Below are 23505 nucleotides of genomic sequence, written 5' to 3'. Positions count from 1 at the left end.
TAAATAAACCTTATGAAATATGAATATTAAATAAGTTAATAAATAAGTTTATTTAATATTGATGACAATTATCAATCGTCATTGTCTTTTTACTCTAAACTTTCATTCGTCTTTACATTTTATTTAAACTTTTTTTTTTAAAAATATGTACAATAATAAAACTGTACAAACAATAGATAAAAAATGTATAGAAAATATTTATAGAAACCATACTTTGCTAAAAACAAAAGATATTGAAGCATAAAAATGGATCGCACTAAAGTTATACAAAAGGTTATGCTTAGCTTTCAACATAATATTCAATGCCATAAAATACCTACGCTATGTTTTTCAAAATAAACAAAACCTGTTATAAAATTATGAGTTAATAAAATAAATTATGAATAACTTGTGTAAAGACAACACTTGAAATTTCATTGAACCAAATTTATTTATTTATTAAATAATATAAATTGTATTAGTACCTATATAAACACTAATGAATAACTAAGCACTTTTTACCTATACTTTTTTAATCACAATATATTACGTAAACTATTCCAAATATAATTGATTGATTATAAAGTAGTTATATTTTATCACAGTAAAAAATATATTATGTAACTAACAAATAAAATTTTGGTTAGATTTGAATACTGTTTATATTTCATTATATTTATTACACTGATTAAATCATTGATTAAAATAAATACCATTCAGTAATTTAAAACTATAATATATGTGCTACAAAACAAAAACTTCAGCTAAGTTATGATGACAACTGATAAGTATAATATTGCAAAGAGTGGTAAAGACTATTTTCAATTTGAGAACCTATAAATCATATTTATGTCACACAATAAATTGTAGTTAATATTATTAAATATTAGGTTTTTGGAATTTTTATATTATTTTTAATCATTAAATTTCAACATCACAGATATTCAAATAATATTAAAATGATGACAATAAATCATAGGTATACTTCAAACTTAAAATATATGGAATAATTAATAGTGCATGGTTTAATACAACATAAGTGAATGATTTAACATATTATGTACTCATGAAAATAAAGTTTTTAATAAAATTAATGAATTTCGAAAGTACTTTAGTCCACAATACTATGAAGTAAGTACCTACACACAACATTTAATTTTTCACTCTAAGTGGGTAACAAACAATTAATAATTGTTGTATAAAACTCAAAAAAAATTTTAAAAAATATGTTATAAAAATAATGGTATAAATAAACGTTTTAAAACAAATTCAATTATATTGAGCCCTGTATTATACATACTTACTTTATATTATGATATTGGTATAGTATATCTATGAAAAATATATTTACTAAATATAATGAGTTAAGTACAGGGCACATGTGCATACTTATTATGTAAACGTAACTGATATTTAACTTTTTTAATTTATTTCTAGTTCAATAACATTCTCAAAATATTTTTGGTATCCTATTTAAATGTTTTAAACATAAATATAACCCATACAGTTTTATTTATGGTTTTTACAAACATTAAGGTGGTGATTTATAATTTTTTACAGTTTATTTACAATATACTGTTTCAAAAAAGCCATAATATGTTAATGTATTAACTATACAATACGCATATACGTCAGTATTAGTAAATTTAGTGTATTTGGAATAACGAAAAATTTTCTATTAGAATATCACTACTTCTAATGATAATTATTGTCCATACTATTCTAAATATTATTTCGTACGTGATAATATCAACGCGTTATTAAGTTTTCTTCGGCTATACGGTTATGAGTTTTATGTACATACAATGAACATTACAGTTTTTACGGAAAATTTGATATATATATATTTCATACACTGTATATGTATATTATGAACTATTATGTTTACATGGAATCCATATGTTTTTGGGGACAAAAGTCGTTCCGAGCATAGTTGAGGTTATATCTGGTGCACAGTAGTGGTCTAAATTGTTGTAGTGGGCAATATTCGCATTTCAAACATCTGTTTCGTAGCATTCTTGTGACCATAATGTGCACCACCGCCGAGGCGCTTTAACTTTTACCGCTTATTCGAGCCCACCTCCATAACATTTGTTGTTTGGCCATTGAATATTGTCGTCGCATAAAACAAGTAAATGGATCGCTATTAACGAGTATCCGAAATTGTTGTTATTGTTCTAGTCGAATATACATCCATCGTTAAAATATATATCGTATTTTGATTCGATCTCTATTATTTTCTACAGTATGTAACACTTAAGATCCAAACAAATAACAAATATACATTCTATTACAGCAGTGTATTGAGAATTGATAAATATCATTGAGGTATTTCATGACCTAACTTAATTTTTTTTTTTCAAATTAAATAATGCTATTATGGGTTCTTAAGAAAATTAAGAACATCGTCAATAGGTAATAGATTTCATTGAATCCAGGATTTAAAACTGATTTTGATGAAAATAATATCTTTTTAATTCAATTATTATAAATTATAATAAAACTTAACTCTTATAATCACAATAGTTTTATTAATAAAACAAATCACGAGGAAGAAAAAAGATTGTTGTGTAAATTATAGATTATAAAATAGACGAAATAGAAAAAAAAAACATTTGTGTTTTTATTGCCAAAAGGGATGGGACGGATATTTTTGGCAAACACTTATGTACCATAAACACTAGCTAGCGGACATTTTGGCGTGGAAATGGCCAAGACGAATGTATAGACAACGGAATTTTAGATGATAACCGCTATAAGTATGTGATTTAAATACAGACCGCTGCGGTTGCAGTTAAAAGTTAGCGTATGAATCCTTGAACAAGGGGACGACGTGCTAATGGCACGCAGCCCCCCACGGACGTTTTATTACTGTATAAAGTGTACCACCCAACCGTTTGAAAGTTTAAAGTTCCAACCCCGTGGTCATCAAGTGCATTTAAAATCTACAGACGAGAGACTCGATTTTTATTATACTCATATAGAAACGAAATAAGTTGAACAGAAGGGACTTTAAGGGATTATTGTGGTTGTTTACTATTACGCTGCAGTACAACACCGTCGTACACGCGAAGTCTTTTCGATGATGTTTATTTGTCTCGTTTAAAAAGACGAGTGTGTGAACTAATAAAAAAAAAAACCATAGTTAAATCTGTGAAAGAACGGAGAAGCGAAACGAAAAGCAAAGTCGACCTCACAGTTGTGCAATTTTATAACTGAATCTTTTGATTATATTATATTCTTGAAGTAAATATTTTTCTATAAATATGATTATATCATAAAGTGTCGCTACGATTTCCGATTATAGTTATAAAACATAATTATTTTTTTATTTGTATTATATTTTTTAAATTAAATCAATTATGATTGCAAAATGTTCTTGCAAATACATTTCTATTGAATTGGTTATTAATTCTGAAAACAACAGATATTAGAAATTCTAGTAATAATGTTTATTATTATTATTTTTTTTTTCTTGCATCACAATAACACAATAAAACTCTTTTAAGATGATGTGTCAACAGCATATATAGTTAACGCTTTAGTAAATAAAAACAGCGACCAATTAATTATACAATTATAATATAACTTATAATACAAGTGCATTTATTTACTTTTATGCGATCATTTTATTCAGACAATTTTTTTTAATTTTATTCAAAAACACTGAAGTATTTAAATATTATTTTGGTTTTGTTTTGAACTTACGTATGATTATGTAAAATACTATTTCAATTATAATATTTTTGTTTTAGTCATAGATAAAAGTAAAAAAAAAAAATCTAAATATTATTATTTTTTATGATTATTCATTATATTTGGTTTGAGAAGAACACCTAATACTAATGTATAATAAATCCATATGTGAATTATGTTAATTTTATAAAACTATCAATAAGTTTTTTTTATCATTCATTAAATAACTTTATATACATTTATCACAAAAAAAAAAATAATAATAATAAATAAGTCACATAATTTATATTTTTAAACCCGAGAACAGTAAATCAATAAATGTAAAAATTTTATATTTATGTTTTTTTCTGTTACATTGTTTGTTTACCATATTATATTATAAGTAAACCAATATACTTTTTTTTTTTTGCAAATAAGAGTAAATTAATGTATACTAATTTTAACTAAAATAATAAGAAGTTATAATTTTAAAAAATTCTTCAAATGTTATGATTGCAAGTTGGACCAAAAGCAAGTAGTCAAATTGAGAAAAAAATCTCATCATTGTTATACTATCATAATTTAAATTTATTTATATAATAATATATATATTTATAAAAGTTAAATGTCACTATTATATTATAAGTTGTTATCACAGGAATAACTCTCATGTATTTGTATACTTTTGTATACTTTTTTTTTTTTTATTATGGATAGTATGTTGGTATCTTGCAATAATCATATATGTAGTAAAAACGTAAAAACTAAAACTAATTTCAACATATTTAAATTTAAAATTAAAATGGTACTCGTATAATAATCCAAATATTTTTTTGTTTAGGTGAAATAGTAAAAATGTTTTTCTTGATTGATTAATTATAAATATACACTAGGTATATTATAGTATGACTGATACGAGAATATCAATAATTTGTTACGGTATAGTATAGGTAAACAAGTATAACTAAATTACAATTTAATAAACTACTAGAGGGCTATAATAGAAGACTGATTTCATAAATAACATTCTTATATAATTAATACCGTATGTTATACAAGTATTTTTTACAGACTACCCATATAATTTATACAGTTAATTTAAATTAAAATATTTAAAAATGCCTCTGCATATAAAATATGTTATACATTATGTACTTAAATGCTATTTTAAATTATAAAAAATATAAATAAAAATCGTTGAAAAAAATAAATGTTATCAATATTTAAACTTTTAACGCTTATATAAAAAAAAAAAATGATTACAATATTATTTTTGACTTTTTTTTAATTGCTTTAAGGTTAACTATGTATATTGAATTTTATTTCCAAGCTTCTTTATAAACAAACAAAAATGTTATCATAAAATAGAAGTTGTAAACTTTGTAAATCTATAAATTGCTCAACAAGTGACAAACTATTCTGAACATTTTATCACGTCTAGAAAATGTAAATATAAATATTTGGAGAAAATTTCAAGAATATTTAAACTAAAAATTAGATTTTGTCAAAAACCTGTATTCTGTAACTTTATTTTGTTTTTCGTTACATAGGTATTTACTATGAAAATTATTAGACATGTTTTCTTATGATCCTCTAAAGTATCAACTGAATCAAATTTACTACAAAAGTCTATACTCAAAGTTGAAGGTTAAAGTATTCATTAGGCAATGAAAAATAAAAAAAAAATAAAAAATACTGATTATTGTAAAACTAATATACATTCGTTACTGTGCTCAAAATCTAAAAGATTATTTATGGTAATTACATACCTATTGAATAAAATTCTGAATAAATGTATGCATAATTTCATTAATTTGGCATAGATAATTCAAAAGCTATTTTCAAAATAGTAGAGTACTTGCACATAATGTATAATATCGTTTAAACTATTATCGGGATACTGCCCTTAAATCGCCTACCCATTGTCCTTGGTTTACAATATATCAAAAGTGACGTTTATGGTCAGGACTTTCATCCACGCGTGCCCCAGACTGCCATCGAGCTGTACCAAAAACCCTTAGTTTCGGGGGTGGTGTTGATAGTGGTGGTGATGATGGTGGTGTCAGTGGTGGTGGTTAGTTGCTGCGGTGGACACTTAAAATTACTGCCGGTTTTGCTACGAAACAGTTCCGGTCGGCCGGCTAGTCTTTGCGTTTCACATGCTCGGTAACAAAAACACTCTACATAGATACAACCTTGTATTAATAACTAACTTTTGTTGCTATTGTTATCAAAATGGACGAAAGCGTATTGTCTGAGAAATCAATATTCGTATTTCATAATTATAATACACATTCATTAATTTTATGGTTAATTTTTTATTTAATTTTAATTTTAAATTTGTATGGACGAAAACTAACTATTAAGTTTATTATTAATTTATAAACACAGTTTTAAGAATAATAATTTTCATTGTAAATATTTATTAAGCACAGATTTAAATTTGAATGACATTTAAATCGGTATAGATAATATAACATGCAATTGATTAAATAATATTTATAAATATATGTGTTTTATTTTACACGCTTATTTGAAACGAACATTTTAATTATATTTTATGAGGTTAATATACTTTTAATATATATATTGTTGCCATTATTTGAAATATAAAAATACCTCGTGCTTAATATATTAATATATTATACCATAGTTGTAAACTGTTAAAAGTTATAGATTTTGATGAAAGTGAAAAAGGTAACTTATTAGGTGAATATTTTTTTTGAATAGGAGTACTCTTGAGAAAGTTTCAATAGTATCATACATGACGTATAGAAAATTGTATGTAAACAGTGTGCTTAGAAGAGATAACTTTTGATTTTATCATTGATTGAAAAATTTATCAAGGTCATTTTCATAATTTCAAATGTATTAAAATTCTAAATTTTCATTTTCTTTCAATTTTACTTTATTTATATTTAAAAATAAAAATATAAAAGAAATCAGCTCCATATTCATTATTATATATTATAATTTATAAGTAATTAAATTTCATAAAATAAATGACATTATTAAGATATCTCTTAATTTCAAATTAAATTACCTAAATATTTAAGCATGCAAAATTATGGTGTAAGGTGTACATTGAATAATAATATAGATAATGTATAAATAATTTAAACGGTTGAATAGTTTTTGATTTAAATGTACGTGCATCGTTTTTGCTGCCAAACAATATTGTATGTAATCATGTTTTTGACGTGAAAAACTTTTTCGCTGTTTTTTAAACTAAAGTCGATTAAAGTGGTAATATACATATTTTTCGTTTGCTTCACGTATTTTTCACCAACGAACATTATATTTATACAATATTAAAAAAAAAAAAGTTTAAAAATGTGCTCAGCATCAAATTCGTGGATCGTTGGGAAAAAAAGTGAAAAGAAAAAATATCAGACTTGGTTTATATTGTTCTTCATAGAAAAAAAAAAACAAAACTTGTCGGATTGCGCTGAGAATATTTAATGGCTTGATGAAACTTTTTTGTTTATGCGAAACGAGTCCTTCTGGATAATACTTGGAAAGCTTATTATTTACCATGCTTGGATGAAAAAATTCCACGGTAGATAGTTCGATAATATAGTATGCGTAAATGTATATTGTATACAGTACACATGGGTATGGCATAGGAGATAATTTGTTAAATGCATTTAAACAGTGAAAACTTGAAGGCTACTTCACACTCAATAGCTCAAAAGTTAGCCTTCAGTAAGACCTAAGACTCGTGTACACGAACGTTATAGTAATTACCTACCTTAAGGGTATTTTGGTGCACTTCGGTGCAAATCGACTATGTTATGTGGAAGTATATGAAAGAAAAAAAATAGTTCACTGACGAAATCTTCTTAATGTACCAAGTTTTATTAAAAATACTATATAAAAATATTAAACTTCATGATTGTTGGTATAGTATTTCTCTTCTATAAAATATAGTATTGTATATATCAGTATGCTTAAATAAATATATATTGAACTACTATTGTCGTGTACCTAGTGGCTATTACTTATAAAAAAATAGTTTGTTTAAAGCAAATCCCGTATATCTGCATGCTGTATTGCATACTTTTAATATTGTAAGTTTTAAATGTTTAATATTTTCAATACAATATTCAACATTAATTCTGAACTATAAAACAAATTCGATGAACTATATTGATATAAATAGTAATTTATTTTATTATTATTATTATTATTATTATTAATTGTAAAATATTATTGCAAATATTTTATTTCTATTTTTTTTGTTAAGTCAATATGGTTAAGTTATAGAATGATTATACACAATTAAAATAAATCATTGAAGCTCAAATTTTTATACGATACTTATTTTGGTATTATATTACTAGTCATTATTATTCAATTATTACAAACAAAACCAGAATGAAGAAGAACAAAGAGTTTCTTAACTCATTTTAATTTCCATTGATATTGCTTTATTAAATTATTTATTTTGAAATAACTTATTTTTACTCTAATCTTGAACTTGGATATTTTAACAACAAAAATATAATAATATATAATACAATTTTTACTGTAGAAAAGATTGCAATTATTATAATTTTTGTAGTTAATAAATTAATAAATTAATGTATTCCAATATTAGAGATGTTTAAGGCCATGCTAAATAGAATTGTAAGTTGTTAGATTTTATAATAAGACTATTAAATTTCAGTTATTAGTCCTATAATTTAACGATCACTAGTCTTCTAAAAAATACATAGAAAATATATGACAGTATACAATTTGTATATTTTGAAATATATACTGAAATGGTAGGGGTAGTATTTTAGGATGTAAAAATATTCTTCCTCGCACACTAATTAAAATCATAATTTATAATTCAAAACTCGTTTTGCATTGGTAGTCTCTGCAAGGAGATCTTAAAAATAATTCCTAAATGTATAAAGGCCATTTTGAATGTATAATGTGTTATACTAGAACATGTGAAAAATGATCAACATGTATGTATAATCAAATTCAAAGTGAACTTCTCGTAGCAACTATAATATTATATTAAATAATTATAAAATATTTAGAATATTAAAAATATAGGATATAGAATATAGGAGAATTAATAATAAGAATGAATAATTAAAAAAAAAGAAAATAAGAAAAAGAATTTTATTTCAATTTTTTAGAATACTAAAAATGTATTTAATAAAAAATGTTAAAAATCTAAGTTTTTTGTACGAGTTATTCGACAACATAAACTTATCTAAAATAGCATAACATATTATATAAATTTATATGAGTGAAAATATTTTTGAATTCATTATAATTTTTACGATACAAGGCTCTTTAATTTGAATTTAAAATACACGCCGATCAATGGTATCAAATATTGAAATATTTTTTTCTAATGGTCTTCATAACTCAAGTAAAACACAATTCATAATACATTGGGTTAAAAACACGTACAGGTACAATCGAGAGAAATATTAAACATAAAACTTCTAAAAATCATTTCTTACACAAGTAAAATAAAATGAAAAAAAATAGTTACATATATATATGTATAGAAGTCACTTCTCTGCTATAATAATATTTATTTGTATTTTTTTATTGTATATACTTCTATACTATAATTGTACACATATGAAAAGTTAACTTGGGTTCAGACGTAGAAAATATAATATTTATAAACGTTTAAATAACTTATTATTAGTAATGTAATTAAATAATTAAAAAAAATATACATGTCTATTACAGCAGAACGTTTTTTTTTAATAGTCAACATTTATTATTTCAATATTTCAAAAAATATGAATGATTTTTTACTCTTGTTTTTTACATAATTTTAAGCCATTACAAACTACATTTTTAATAGATATGAATATTTTCATAACTATTAGTGCATTTTGAAAAAAATTTAATGTTACCTTTTAAAATAATCACCTTTTATATTTATGACCAAGTATGTGTTTAAGTTTATTCTAGTACTTACAAGTGCAACATGTTGATTGAAACTCGGAAGTTAACGTTAATATTTTTTTCATGAGAATCTTATACTTTCCCGATGTCATGGTTTAAATTTTATTTTTATTTTTGCTAATTATAGTAAATTATTAAAGCTAATTAATCTATTATTTAGAAATGTAAGTGATATGTTTAGATATTATATTCTCATATAATGGAATAAAAATACAATGGAATAAATCATATTTTATTGCATTTTTCTATTATTCACTTATCAATAAATCGTTGTTAATTAGAACTAGAAAGATTGAACATTTTTACATCCACTTTTATCAATAAACAAGAATTATTAAACAATTAAAAGTAAGCTTAAAAAATTTAAACAAATGAAATTTGAAAAAAAAAAAATAATTTAAAATGTTTTTATTTACAACTATTTACATATTTTAAAATCGTTAATACTATATTGTATTGCATACATTTTATTACATGTATCATTGTACAACTGATGGATATATTTTACATTGTACGTGTTGGCTTAATCCATACAATGTATAATGTATGGGTTATGTGAGATTTAGTATTATTGTGTACGTAAGCATATTACTGTGTGTATTAGTGATTGATATTAGGTTAACAAAATGTGTACCATATATAATATATATAATGTATTTATGACACTATAATATGGTATATTATAATACATTTAAGATAATTTGTAATAAATTCTATATGATAAAAATACTGTTAGAGCCATTATAATTTTATCTAACATTCGGAGTAAAGTTAGGCACATTGATATTCATTAAAAACGTAAATGAATACAATTATAAGTTAATAAAAAGTATATAAATTTTTTTTTTGGTTTTTAGAATATAAGTACTTTAAATTCTGATTATGTATGAATATAAGTTATACGAACTATGCGTGACGTTTGTTCTCTATCCATGATACTTGGGATAAATTTAAACATATACTTGAGTACATGACGATAATATAGCATAATGTATAGCAACAAGTGTACAGTGAATGAATAATAATGGAACCACCTTGTAACCCGTTTGGATTATTTCCCAGCACGAGTGCACTGAATAATTAATAACAAACGTCCGATCTGATTATTAACGGTCTATATAACGGTTTTAACTTCACAGGTGGTTTTATGTGTTAAACATTTTCTGTATATGGATATTAGGTCTACACGTAAATTCCTAGATTTTTATTTGAGTAATTTTATCATATTTATGAATTATATAGGTAACTCACAGATACGTACCTATACTAAGGTTTATTAATGTTATATTAAATAGTTAAACATGTTTTAATTATTATTATAATTACGTAGGAGCCTACAACACAACTATCCAAATAATTTTGACTCAGTAACTAAACGTCCAGTAAAAAATGTTGCCTCGCAGCCACGAAATAAAAAAGAGGCCAACTTTTAGAAAATCATATTATTAAATTTAATTTCTTAGAAACACTGGTGACAGAGCATTGATTCGAGTGGCAATATGATGACCTAATGAAATTTATACATCGTACATAACAAAATTATGATTTTTCAATATTCACTAAACAGCTGCCGTAGTTTTTGGTTCTTGGAAGACAAAAACTGTCATCCCTTGACGTCATTCGCGTACCGCGACCTTTTTAATAATATTATATAAATTATTATTATATTTTCTTATATAGGTACTAGCAACAAGTTGACGGGATAACCATATTATATTTATAACGTATTCATATGAACCATCACCTGCAATATAATATTTCTTGAATAATATTCATCACACACGTAGACTTATTTACATATAAGAGTACCTTGCGCGTAAAATACGGATACCTATATAAAAAACTATTTATTTGATTAGATACCTATAGTTAATGAATTGCAGTTTTTTGTCTATATAGTTATCAATATCTACGATGTTGTGCCAAGAAACACCGTCTATACTCGCCGGCTATTCATTATACCGATCGGTTATGATTCGATATTCATATATTATTATAAATCGCACATATCTGTATACGACTCAATAATTCATTATAAGTTTAAATTTAAATTTAAAAAATACGTATTTGCATAAAACGTTCGTCTCATATAGACACACACACACACACACGCGCGCGCGCGTGCGACTGCCTAATGATAAACGTGTGACGTGGCAACATGGGCCGCCGTTTTTCGCCACCATCGAGGCCCATCAAAAACATCTGACTCGTTTAAAATGATTTATAACGATCGTAAATGTCAACACGCAGCCCCGCCCGACGACGCATCGCGAACGTAGCGGGCTAAGGGGCGTTCGCCGCCAACTTTCCGCTCGTTATAAATATTTCATCCCGATTATCTGCTTCCATTGCCACCGTTTGTATGTTTAACAGGCGATAAACGACGATACTATGCACACATACACAATAATAAAATTATATTATTATAATATTATGTATTTGTTTGTGCGTCTGTATGTGTGATTATTGTACGCGAACTATCGGTTTTTAACATTGATAACAACCAAAACGGATATATATATCTATGTGTGTGTGTGTGTATGTGTATGTGTGTGTGTGTAGGCACGTAATCGGGTGGCCTACAATAATAATTATAACCTAAGCGCGAAACTCGTTTATTACGATTTCTAAGCGTCTTCGTATAATTCGTTGTCTTTGAATTTGAAACAATTTTAAATTAACATAAGTACATAATATCATATTCAAACGGTTAAACCGTATAAGAACAGTTTTTAAGTTTATACCTGTGAGAATAGCAGTTCGTATAATTATTAAGCACTTGTAAACACAGTTGGAGACAAACTTACTTTTTTAATAACAGGATAATATAATCTAATCTATTATTATATGACGACGACATTACGATAGATTTGTTTTTTATTGTGTTTTCTTCAATATTATATCGAACGCTGTGGTTTGTGAATCTCTTTTTATAAGCTTTATTGTTGGATACCTATTATATACACGACCGTATCTCATTTTTATGATGACATATTTTTTCAAAATATAACAAATGTACAACAGGTATTATAGATTTTGTTCACTCTCTTTTTATGTATTGTGTTCATCACAATTTTCTCAGTGATACAATAATTACAGTCCATTTTCAAAAATTATGAGAAGAATTAAGATGAAAAATAACGCAGACTATAAATTTTTTTAATCAATCAAACGAAAGTTTCAATTTGAATTTTACCATTCAGACCATACAATGTTTATAAATCGACGTTCGCATATTTTATATTTAAAAATCACAGTGCTAGATTAACAATAAATAATACGTTTTTTTCGACTATTCTAATACACTAAACTCATATAAGTTATCATGACTTCAGTTTTTATACACAGCATACTTATTAAGCATTTTATTCAGGTAAATATAAACTAACGTACCTTCTATTATTTTCACGAAATTTATATTATTTATTCGAATATAAAATACTTAAACTAAATTATTATCTTTTGATGTCAATAATCGTTATATATCATCAAAATTGTACGCATTTAACTAGATATACCATTTAATTGTCAGTTTACTAATATATAAAATCATTAGTTATAATTGTAAATTAATAAATTAATATTTATATCATACTATTATAATCAATAATTAAAATTACCTGAGAACATAAATAAAAAAAATATTATTTCATTAAATTTAAAAACTATTTGCGTGACTTAAAAAAAAATGTCACATTAATATAGTATTCAGTAAGTTATTTACACAATTCATTATAGTTTATAATAACAAGGAGTAGAAAGCGGGAGTTTAAAATTTATATCGCTTCAAATAACAAAAGTGTTGTATTCATATCGTTTCAATTTTTTTCTTATAATATAAATAAAACAAAGTTTTCTGAGTATCGTATTTTTTAGTTGAATAATTAAAAATGTTATTCGGTGAAAGAAGTAAATGATAAAAGATAACAAACTTTTATACTTTGTAATAATTATGAATGTATGAGTAAAATTATATTAATTTATAAAATACTATTTCCAAAACACGCTAGTTAAATTTTTTAATGAAAATTAAACAGTTTTCTGTGTTATACCAATTTGTTTTTAATTAATTATAAATCTAAATTTAAAAAAAAATCCAAATTTATATAACAATATCTACCTGTTTACTTTATTTAAGATCATAAATAATCAATGTAATTTTATCTAAGTTTTGTTATATTGTCATCTATATGTACAATGTTTAATTTTAATTTTTTTTCAAACTTATTCACTTTTGCTTTTGTAAAAAGTAATGAATTGGTATTTATACATTGTTTTTTATTTAATTTAATTCAAAAAAAAAAAAAACAAAACTAAACTAAACGAGACTATACGTACAATAAACACATATTATTATTATTGTCTATACATATTTTTAAGGACGTTAAGCCTATTAAAAATACATTGGTGATATATTTTTCATATTATCATCACTCTGTATATTTATATTTTTATATAAATATTCATAACCAACTTTCTTTTAATTTCGTTTCGAACACTAAATATATTAATCTATTTTATTTTTCATTGATATGTACCAGCAATGATATTATTACAAATATAATGTTATCCAAGTAATGTAAATTTATATTGCTTTAAATTTTAATAGCCAAGTCGTCAAAGCAAAATGAAGATCAAATAAAAAATAAAATAAAATAAAATAAATACTTTGTTGAATCACAACTATTTTTATTATTATACAAAGTATATATTTTTGCACAATTATGAAGTATTTTAACCAATTCTTAAAGATTAATTTACATTGTGATAGGATAATTAAATTTCTCGACTCAGTATTTTTTTTTTTTATATATAAAAAATTTAGAATATACTAATGCAGAAATCTATTAAAAATTTAAATAGGTTTTTATTTTATTAAATCCCTTACATTTTATATTTTTATATTATAACGGTGTTTGTTATTCTCGAAATGGTCTAACTTGCATCATTCTCATTGTTATAATAGCATGATTGCCTTGTAAAAGCATTGTACCATTAGAATTCTGTAGAGTTAGTCACCATAAATGGGTGCCACTTAATATTGTTGCTGAGTACGATAATTTATATATATATATATTGCTAAAAATGATTTATATCATATAGTATATGTTGCGCAAATCACCTTATTTTAAATTATTTACATACATTTATTATGTTATATTAATTTTATTTTATTGTCATTTTTTACATTATTTAAATTTACTTGGTATTTAATCAATAATCATACGAATATAACGCATTTATTACTTTGAATCTTAAATAATTTAATATATTATTTTTAGATTTAAATATATATTTTTACTTAATTTAATCTATCTATATTTAAATTTTATTTTATTATAAAGTAAGAAAAAAAAATTAGTAACTATGTAATAATATAATGAGAATTATTTTTCAAAACAAAACTATATACACATTGGTAAAAACTAATATTATCTTAGTAAATTCATTTGATTTTAGAAAAATGATTTAGTTATAAGTTATATACCTACGTTTTAGAGAAGTCTATCTTTATACAATATTATACATTTTAATACTAGTATGTTATTATTATTAAAATTGAACAAATACCATATAAATTGCTGATTAAGGAACATGTTTTACTTACCTATTTATTTGTCAAAATTACATTTTAAAGTTACATGTTTTGTTCTTTTGCATTATCATTCTGTAGTTCATTCTCAAAGAAGTAGTTTTAAAATAGAAGTCTTCACAATGACAGATGTACAAACTTTTTCTCTGTAACCATAATTTTAACTTATAATAATATTCAAATACATGTTGTATATTATATTCTATTTTACTCTCAAAACTACAATTAATTTATGTTTAGAATATTCATGTAACTAAGTCACTAAGATGACTTGCTGTATTTATTTTTACACTACATAAGATTTAAATTTTGACATTTATAAAATGTATGATAACAAACATAAAGTTTTTAGAAAGTAGTAAGAATATAATATAATATTTTTTATCTTAAAGTTTATAGATTTGTATTTTGACAGTATTATAATAATATTTTATTTGATTAAAATACAGGTATATATTTTTTAAAAGTATTGAATATCAATCACCGTTATTATTATTATTCATAGTAAATTATCAATAAACTAGGTTAATAGCTTGAGGAAAATAAATATTAGTTCCACATGAACAAATGCATCGGATTTCTTAAATTTAATTTTACATATTAATATGTCTGATAAATTAAATAATGTTGTAATTGTGGTCTTCGATTAAGACAAGGGCTTCAAAGAGATTGTCGGGTATTTCTAGGATTTTTCTAGTTTCTATATGATTTTTATAGTGTACAAGTAGGAGTTTGATTCAAAGAAGTTCTTTCCATGTTTTGTTCTGCGTTGGTTCTTCTCTTCTCATAAGATGTCCACGGGACATCTTTGAGTGACTTTTACGTAGGCTGTTTATATTTACTCCATCTTTGAAATTGAACTAATGGGTTTTGTCAGAATTTCGTTGTATTTTTGATTTCTTTGAGCTTGTTAATTGATGTACTCCACGATTTGGATTCATATAAATTGCTAAAATAGGTACTAACATTCTTGTAATAGTTATTAATAAGTGATAATTAGGTGTGTATTTGCGTCATACGTTTTTTTACTGATTCTCGGGGCTACTTTGTTAATTTAAATTGTATAAAAGTCGAACAAGTAATATTTTTAAATAAACATTTTGTTAACTTATTAATATATATATTGAAGTGTACTATAACAGAGTATACCTCATAGCTCAAATGTCATATCAAATAAAAAATTCATAAATTAAAAGGCTTTCCTCATCGATCTATGTTTACTTAATTTATTGATTTCTTATATTATATTTATATACCTTATTAAATAAATAAATAAATAAAAAGAAAAAATACAACATATAATTTAAAAAAATATGAAAATTAAAAATGTTTAGCTCACCCAGATTTGATCGTTAAGGTCAGTTAACCGTTATTTCTTTGTTATTAGGTACTAAGTTATAATTACTATTCTACATTCATATAAATAAATTAGATCATTGAATCGTCGAACAACTTACTATAAATACGAAGAGATTCACTAAGCATAATCATAGTCACATCTCAATAATGTATAAATGATGTTATTTATCATTATTTTTCAATATTAAAATCAACATTATTTTTACTCATCATTAAAATAAAAAAATATATAATATACATAATATTATATTTTATTAAAAGTTTTTTTAATAAACATAAAGTACAAGTTTTAATTATTAATTTTGTTACAAAATTTAACCAACATAAATAATATTGTGTTCCCTATGTTTCCTATAATAATTTATATTCATAATTACATAACTATGATATAATATATTATATTATTATTATGTTTAAACGGTCATAATATCATTATTATTATTAATTATAAATAATAATAATAGATCCAAAGTATTATTCAGTGACGATGATCGTATGTACGTCAGCGATGCATCAATATTGCCTATACAATACGCCGTTATAGGTAAAAAGCATATTTTGACATTTCACAATAATAATAATAATATAATTTACTTTACAATAGTATTAGGTATATTATTCTAATTAAACATCAAAATATAAAATAAGTTGCAATAATACAACTTAAAGTTTAATGATTTAAGTTATTAAAAATAAATCTGTAGTTGTAAATCCTAAGTAATATATTGGATTAATTTATTATTTATTTTATTTTTTCAGGTAAATTACAGCTATCACGCAATATCAATAAACGTAACTTTAAATCACGTAATGTATTTATATAATGTTTATTATTTTTTCTTATTTTTTATATTAATTTAAGTAAATGAATAGTGCAGTATTGATTTGTTTAAGCATTTTAAAGTTTAAAATTAAAATGTATACAAATATAAATTATAAATTACCTATATTAAATAATGTCATGATTATTAATCATATTATTTAAAAAAAATTACTTTGCTCAAAATAAAGAACAATCAATTAAAATGTATTAACATTACATAGAATAACATTATATTTGTCTTAAATATTGAATATAATATAATATATTAATTAAATATCAGGGGTTTTAATATCTATTTTATGTTATTTTATGTTAGCCCATAATATAATTTAATTTTATATTAAATATTTGAGATCGTCTGAGAAATCTGGAGTTTGAAATATTGAAAAGAACTTCAAATAAATTTTGGTAGGTAGAAAGATTTTTAAGGGTCAATACGTTTTAGAAAGAATTTCAAAAATTTTCCAAATCTAGCTTATACTTTTTATAATTTACTTTGTGTAAGATCATGAAGAATCAACGTATTTAAGTATTAAGAAATCATGTTAATTCTTTAACTACTATGTTAATATCCCAAGTTTTGATACTTAAGTCATACATAATTTTTAAATAATAAATTTATTTATATTTGTTTTCAGCATTAAATACGTATAAAAACAATTAGATAACACAAATAGATATACTTAGTTACGTTAAAACCAAAAAATCAGTTTTGTAAATAGATTTATAAATATATTTTATAATAATTAATAAAAACGTGCACTAAACATCAAGCAATTTAATAAAAATTATAATATTTAATTGTGATTTATATTGAGTATAAATATCACCATTAATTTATATATATATAAATACACATATACCTAGGTATACAAATAATATCGTTACTTAAACCATTTTTGTTAGGTATGAATATTGGAAATTATATGCATATATGAGTAATTCTCAATAAAAATCTGTAACGCATCATTAAATATTAAATTAATAACTGAACTATACAAATAAATAATAACTAAAAATCGTATTAGTACATTTCATATACATTAGTTTATATATTTTGTTGATAATAATAATATCCATTCAATTCATATTTTGTGTGAATCAATTTTGATTTGCTTTGATACATTATTTCATTAGTGTTAAATATCTTAACATATAATTCTTTTAAACACGTATTTTAATATTTTATAGTTATATACTGTGTTTAAGTTATGTATATATTGCAAGTAACTAAGTAATAATAGAAAAAGCAAATATTTAATTTTTAATGAAACAATTCAAAAAATAATATACAAATTATAATTATCTTACAGGTTTTATTGTAACTTTATAGAATAGACGATCTAATGATTATGTCATACTATGCCAAATACTATATTTTATTCTATTCATAACTTGAATTGTACTAAAATGAGGTACTTACAAAGTAATAGTAATTATGATACGATCAAACTGGATATTTTCGGTTCGTTTAGTAATTTTGGTTGAATATTGCATAAGATTTTAATGCTGTATAGAAGTAAAGTTACAAAAGTATAAAACAAAAAAAAAAAAAACCGAAATAAAATTCCTAACGTCTTATTGTTGTACAAAATACGTTATGTCTTTATACAAATGAAATGTAATAGGATAGAATAAGCAAAAAGACATAAAAAATACATGTTATTTTACGTATGCCGTAAATAATTCTAGCGGACATTGTTGATTTCTTGTGTATAAAAATTTGTATAAAAACGTCACCGGGCGAGGTTAACGGCACATGCCTACCTTGTAAAATATGTAACTACTATGGTATACTTTTTCAGTTTTATTATTTTTCTTCTTAAAAATTTCGTCTTAGTATAATGTACGAAAACGGTATTTGAAAAATGTTTCTCTTTATCGTATTGCAGGATTTGGTTAATGTATTCTCATTTCTCTACGCTCTTACTAACCGTTTGCTGTTAGGGATTCACAGTTCAGGGAACTGCCGCTGAAGGTTAAAGCAGAATAAGAAAAACTATAGTATTTAATAAAAAGTAAATAGAATTATACATCATTCGATACAAATATATTATTAATTTGTGTCTATTACAAACATTGTGTACCGTCATTCAGACATTATTGTTATGAGTACCCATAGATAGGTATATATATTTTAGTTATTAATTGATAAAACGGAAATACAATGCTTCGCCATTTATTTTGATCCGTCCACGGTCTTCAACGTTTCAAACCGAAATAATGTCTTAAATGTTTCAAGCCTTGCATAGAGTTTTGTGTTTTACTAGAGATAACGGTTTCTTAGTATAATGCGCATAGTATTTTTTGTATACATAAGCCTTTTCACAGATGTTCTTCCGGTCGGACGTGGGATTTATACGGTACGTCTTACAATTTGTCATTTCCGATACCTTCACCAACACGCAACTGTCGTTATCTATTTCTCTTGTAAAATATCTTGGGATTGTGTGCCCCGAGCGGACAAAACGCTTCGGTGACGGCGTGTCCCGTGTCGGACGTCCAACACCGGTGACTGAGGCTTTTCCGGCAGATAATTATTAAGTTCCGGTTGACACAAAACACACAGTTGCGTATGGTTGCCGGTAAAATGTATCAAATATCCGCGGCGAACACGCAACTGTGCCGCCGCCAGCGGTACGGGAAAACAGTGGCTGCGGGTTTCGGAGGTCCGGTCCCGAATAATAGTAATAATAATTGTTTGTGGCTACGCGCGGAGAAGAGGCCAACGTTTTGCCAATAGTAAACCAAGCCTAAACGCGAATGATTAATGGAATTCAGACTCGGCACAAGTAGGAACCGGAAGGTCGTACCGGATTACGTAAGGTATACATCTGGCTCACCGTGTTGCACGCGCCTATATACACACTTACCTATGTAGATATAGCGCGTAGTATTAGCGAGAATTCACTTGTGGCCATATAAATGGTATGGCAAAACTAACTAACCTGATACTCGCCTACAAACCCTACTAGGATTAGTCACGCTTTTGTATAATTACTTTAGGTTAAGTTATATTTATAAATATATCTATACGCCTGTATATATATATATAATATTTATTCGCGTGTTCATTTGTTTTTGTACCTTAAGTATTATCGCCACCGACGCCTTACTGCTTAATTTCGCATTGCCAAATCCACTAGGACGATACAACGCAAAAGAGGTTTTTGTAATTACGTACTTATATTAACCCAGATATTAATTGTTTTAAAAAAGACATATTTATATTAATTATTATACACACACATACACACACGAAATATATAACCCGCTATAAAGGTCTATTATTATTTGCGATGTTATTTTTTTTTCTCTAATAGGTAATCATTTTAAATATATAAACAAAATTTACTATTTATGTCATTAAATATTAAACTTCGAAGGTGGAAAATTATATTGATAAAATTAATAAACAATTTTTTTATCCATCCAAAACTAAATGACTGCTGTGAAATTCACATTTTTATAACTATTTGGCTTTTAATACATTAGTATTAAATCATATTATTTTAAGAAATTATGACTTATATTATTATTTACAAAAAAAATAAGAATAAAAAATACTAAAACATTTAAAAAAATTATTAAATATATTAAAAACTTAACCTGATTATAGAATTGTACAATCTATTAACCACAATATTAATACAACAAATGTTAAAACATTTTCATCTAAAAATATCTCACACAGTCATAATAAATAAATGATTGAAAAATCATTTAATGAACTAGTCGAATAAAAAATATATAATTAAATCATTAATAGATAACTAGTAATTGTGTTCAATCTTTAATTAGATGAATTCATGAATACCTACTAATTATTAAATCATTAAATTGTCCTTCTATCGTGGATCAAAATAACAAAAGCCACCAATCTTATAAAAACAATATGTGTGTTCTGACACAATTCAAATCATATTTGTATATGTAGGTTGTATCGAACACAATTCCAGTAATAAGCATTTTCTGTACTATTGATTTGGACTTGAAAAACATTTACTAGATGTTGAGGGTAAAGCAGATTTAACAAGTAGTATCATGTGAAGTTGTTATTTATATTCGAGAAACCATTCAACGAGTAGGTTAATCATTGATTAAACGTAAATAAAAAGCGATTATTATTCAAGTAAAATGTGTGGCTCGAATTTTGGACACACGTATATGTATAGTTACTATTCTGGCCTCCATTCATTGTGCTGATGACTATAAAAATAACATTAGAAATTTCCATTACTTCTTAAGTTTAATAATATAACATATAAAAAAAAAGCTTATGTTATTATGTTTCGTGGAAAATAGTTTATATTGGACAGCTTATAAAAGTAATGTGGTTCCTTTAATTTTATGTGATAGTACAAGAACAAAAATTACAATTTACCTAAAATATTATTTGGATTTGTAATATCAAATTATATATTATATTTCGATCGGATAAATTGGTTTGAAAATTGATAATAACACATATTTTATTGTTTAAGTACATATGTATTTACATTTACGAAGATTATTTGGTCTTACTTTTGATATCGCATTAATCGATTAAAACGTTGCCTTCGTAGTCCGTGGAAATCCTCGAGAAATAATTTGTGTTCATGCTAAAAATACAATTTATTTGAAACTTAAATTAATTGGGTAAACAATTGAAAAATATGAACTTAAAAGTGCCTAAAGTAAAAAAATAACAAGGTTACAATTTTAATGATGGTTTTTTGCAAGTACACGATGAATACGATTTTTATAAATAATACATAAAACATAGCAGTATTATAATATACAGGTTGATACACCAAACATAATTACTTTAAATTAGTAATTTTTCTCTAATGTGCTAATAATCCACCTAACTTTTGTAAATAATATTGAATAAATGTTGTTCAATTAGAAAATAATATTTTATTGATAAAATATAATAATAAAAGTTAATAATTAATAACCTAACCTAATCTTATTGTATAAGATTATTACTTAATAATTTTTGTGTAGATTGTAAACATATATTTTTTTTAATAATAAAAAATTAAACATTCTCTTATAATAAAGTTATATTTTAATGAACCATAAATCGTTTCATCTAAAAATATTGTTTTGTGTGGTATTAAATTTCTTAAATGTCTGACGTTTTTACAACTATTCTTAACCCTTAAATATATTTTTTCTAAGGCTACTTAATCAAATTTACAACCAATACACACAAATATTAAATCATATATAATATATAATATACAGTATAACCCCCTAACAGACATCTTCCAATAGTGGGCGTTTTTTTTTTTTTTTGAGATATTTTCGGTACTTTTCAATGGGAAAACCGCAAAGTATTAGATTCTTAGAATAACGTATATATATTTACTTCAGTATTAATTTAAAAGTAATGATAAAACGATGTCAGAAAAACGTTTTTTAAATTAAACGTTATTAGTGCTCACACTAATACAACGGATAAGAAACTTATTCAAAAACCAAATTAAATTCTATTTATATAAATTGTAGATGGATTCTTTTTTTTTATATATACATATATATTGATTTTATATTGATTTAAATATATATTGTTAAAATATTAAAATAATTATAATATCATTAAAACATTAAATGATAAAACTATAATTTAACCAATCTTAGCGTATATTTTTTTCCTTTAACACATTTATTTATCCTTTATGAATTTCAAAAATGTATCTACTCTGAATAGCGGACAGAGCTTTGGTGATAGATTTAGGCCATTATTCAGAGGTTTAACTGTATTTTAATTAATATAAGCTAGTGTATAAAAATTGATATATCTTTGTAAAATAACAATTTAAGTAATACATTTCTCGTTTAATTTATGCACTGAATTACATCGTAATAAAATGAAATAAGTATTCAATTTCATTCAACTTAAATTTAACAAAACACTCTTTGTTACGTATTCTTTTTAACTACTATTTACCATATTTTTTAATACACACTATGTTCAAATTTTAGAAAATGAATATATGACATTTAGTTATACATTATAAATAATAAAATTATGTATGTTATAATTCTTACATTTTAAATATTTTAAGTGTTTTAACTTTTCAATATATTTAATTACTTTTCATTTTTATATTAAATAAAATATATATACATTATACATCATTACAATATGTTTTTGATT

General features: G+C 24.1%; 1 protein-coding gene across 1 annotated transcript in view; it reads left to right on the top strand.

Moving 5' to 3' along the window:
* The window catches only part of LOC114131934 (inactive tyrosine-protein kinase 7-like), a 222119-nt gene that overhangs the window by 35182 nt on the left and 163432 nt on the right, over positions 1 to 23505 (top strand). The gene's annotated exons all lie outside the window — the stretch shown is intronic.

The sequence above is a fragment of the Aphis gossypii genome, chromosome 1 (genome assembly GCF_020184175.1).
Source record: "Aphis gossypii isolate Hap1 chromosome 1, ASM2018417v2, whole genome shotgun sequence".
NCBI classification, from domain to species: domain Eukaryota; kingdom Metazoa; phylum Arthropoda; class Insecta; order Hemiptera; family Aphididae; genus Aphis; species Aphis gossypii.
This window is presented reverse-complemented; position numbering and strand designations above follow the sequence as displayed.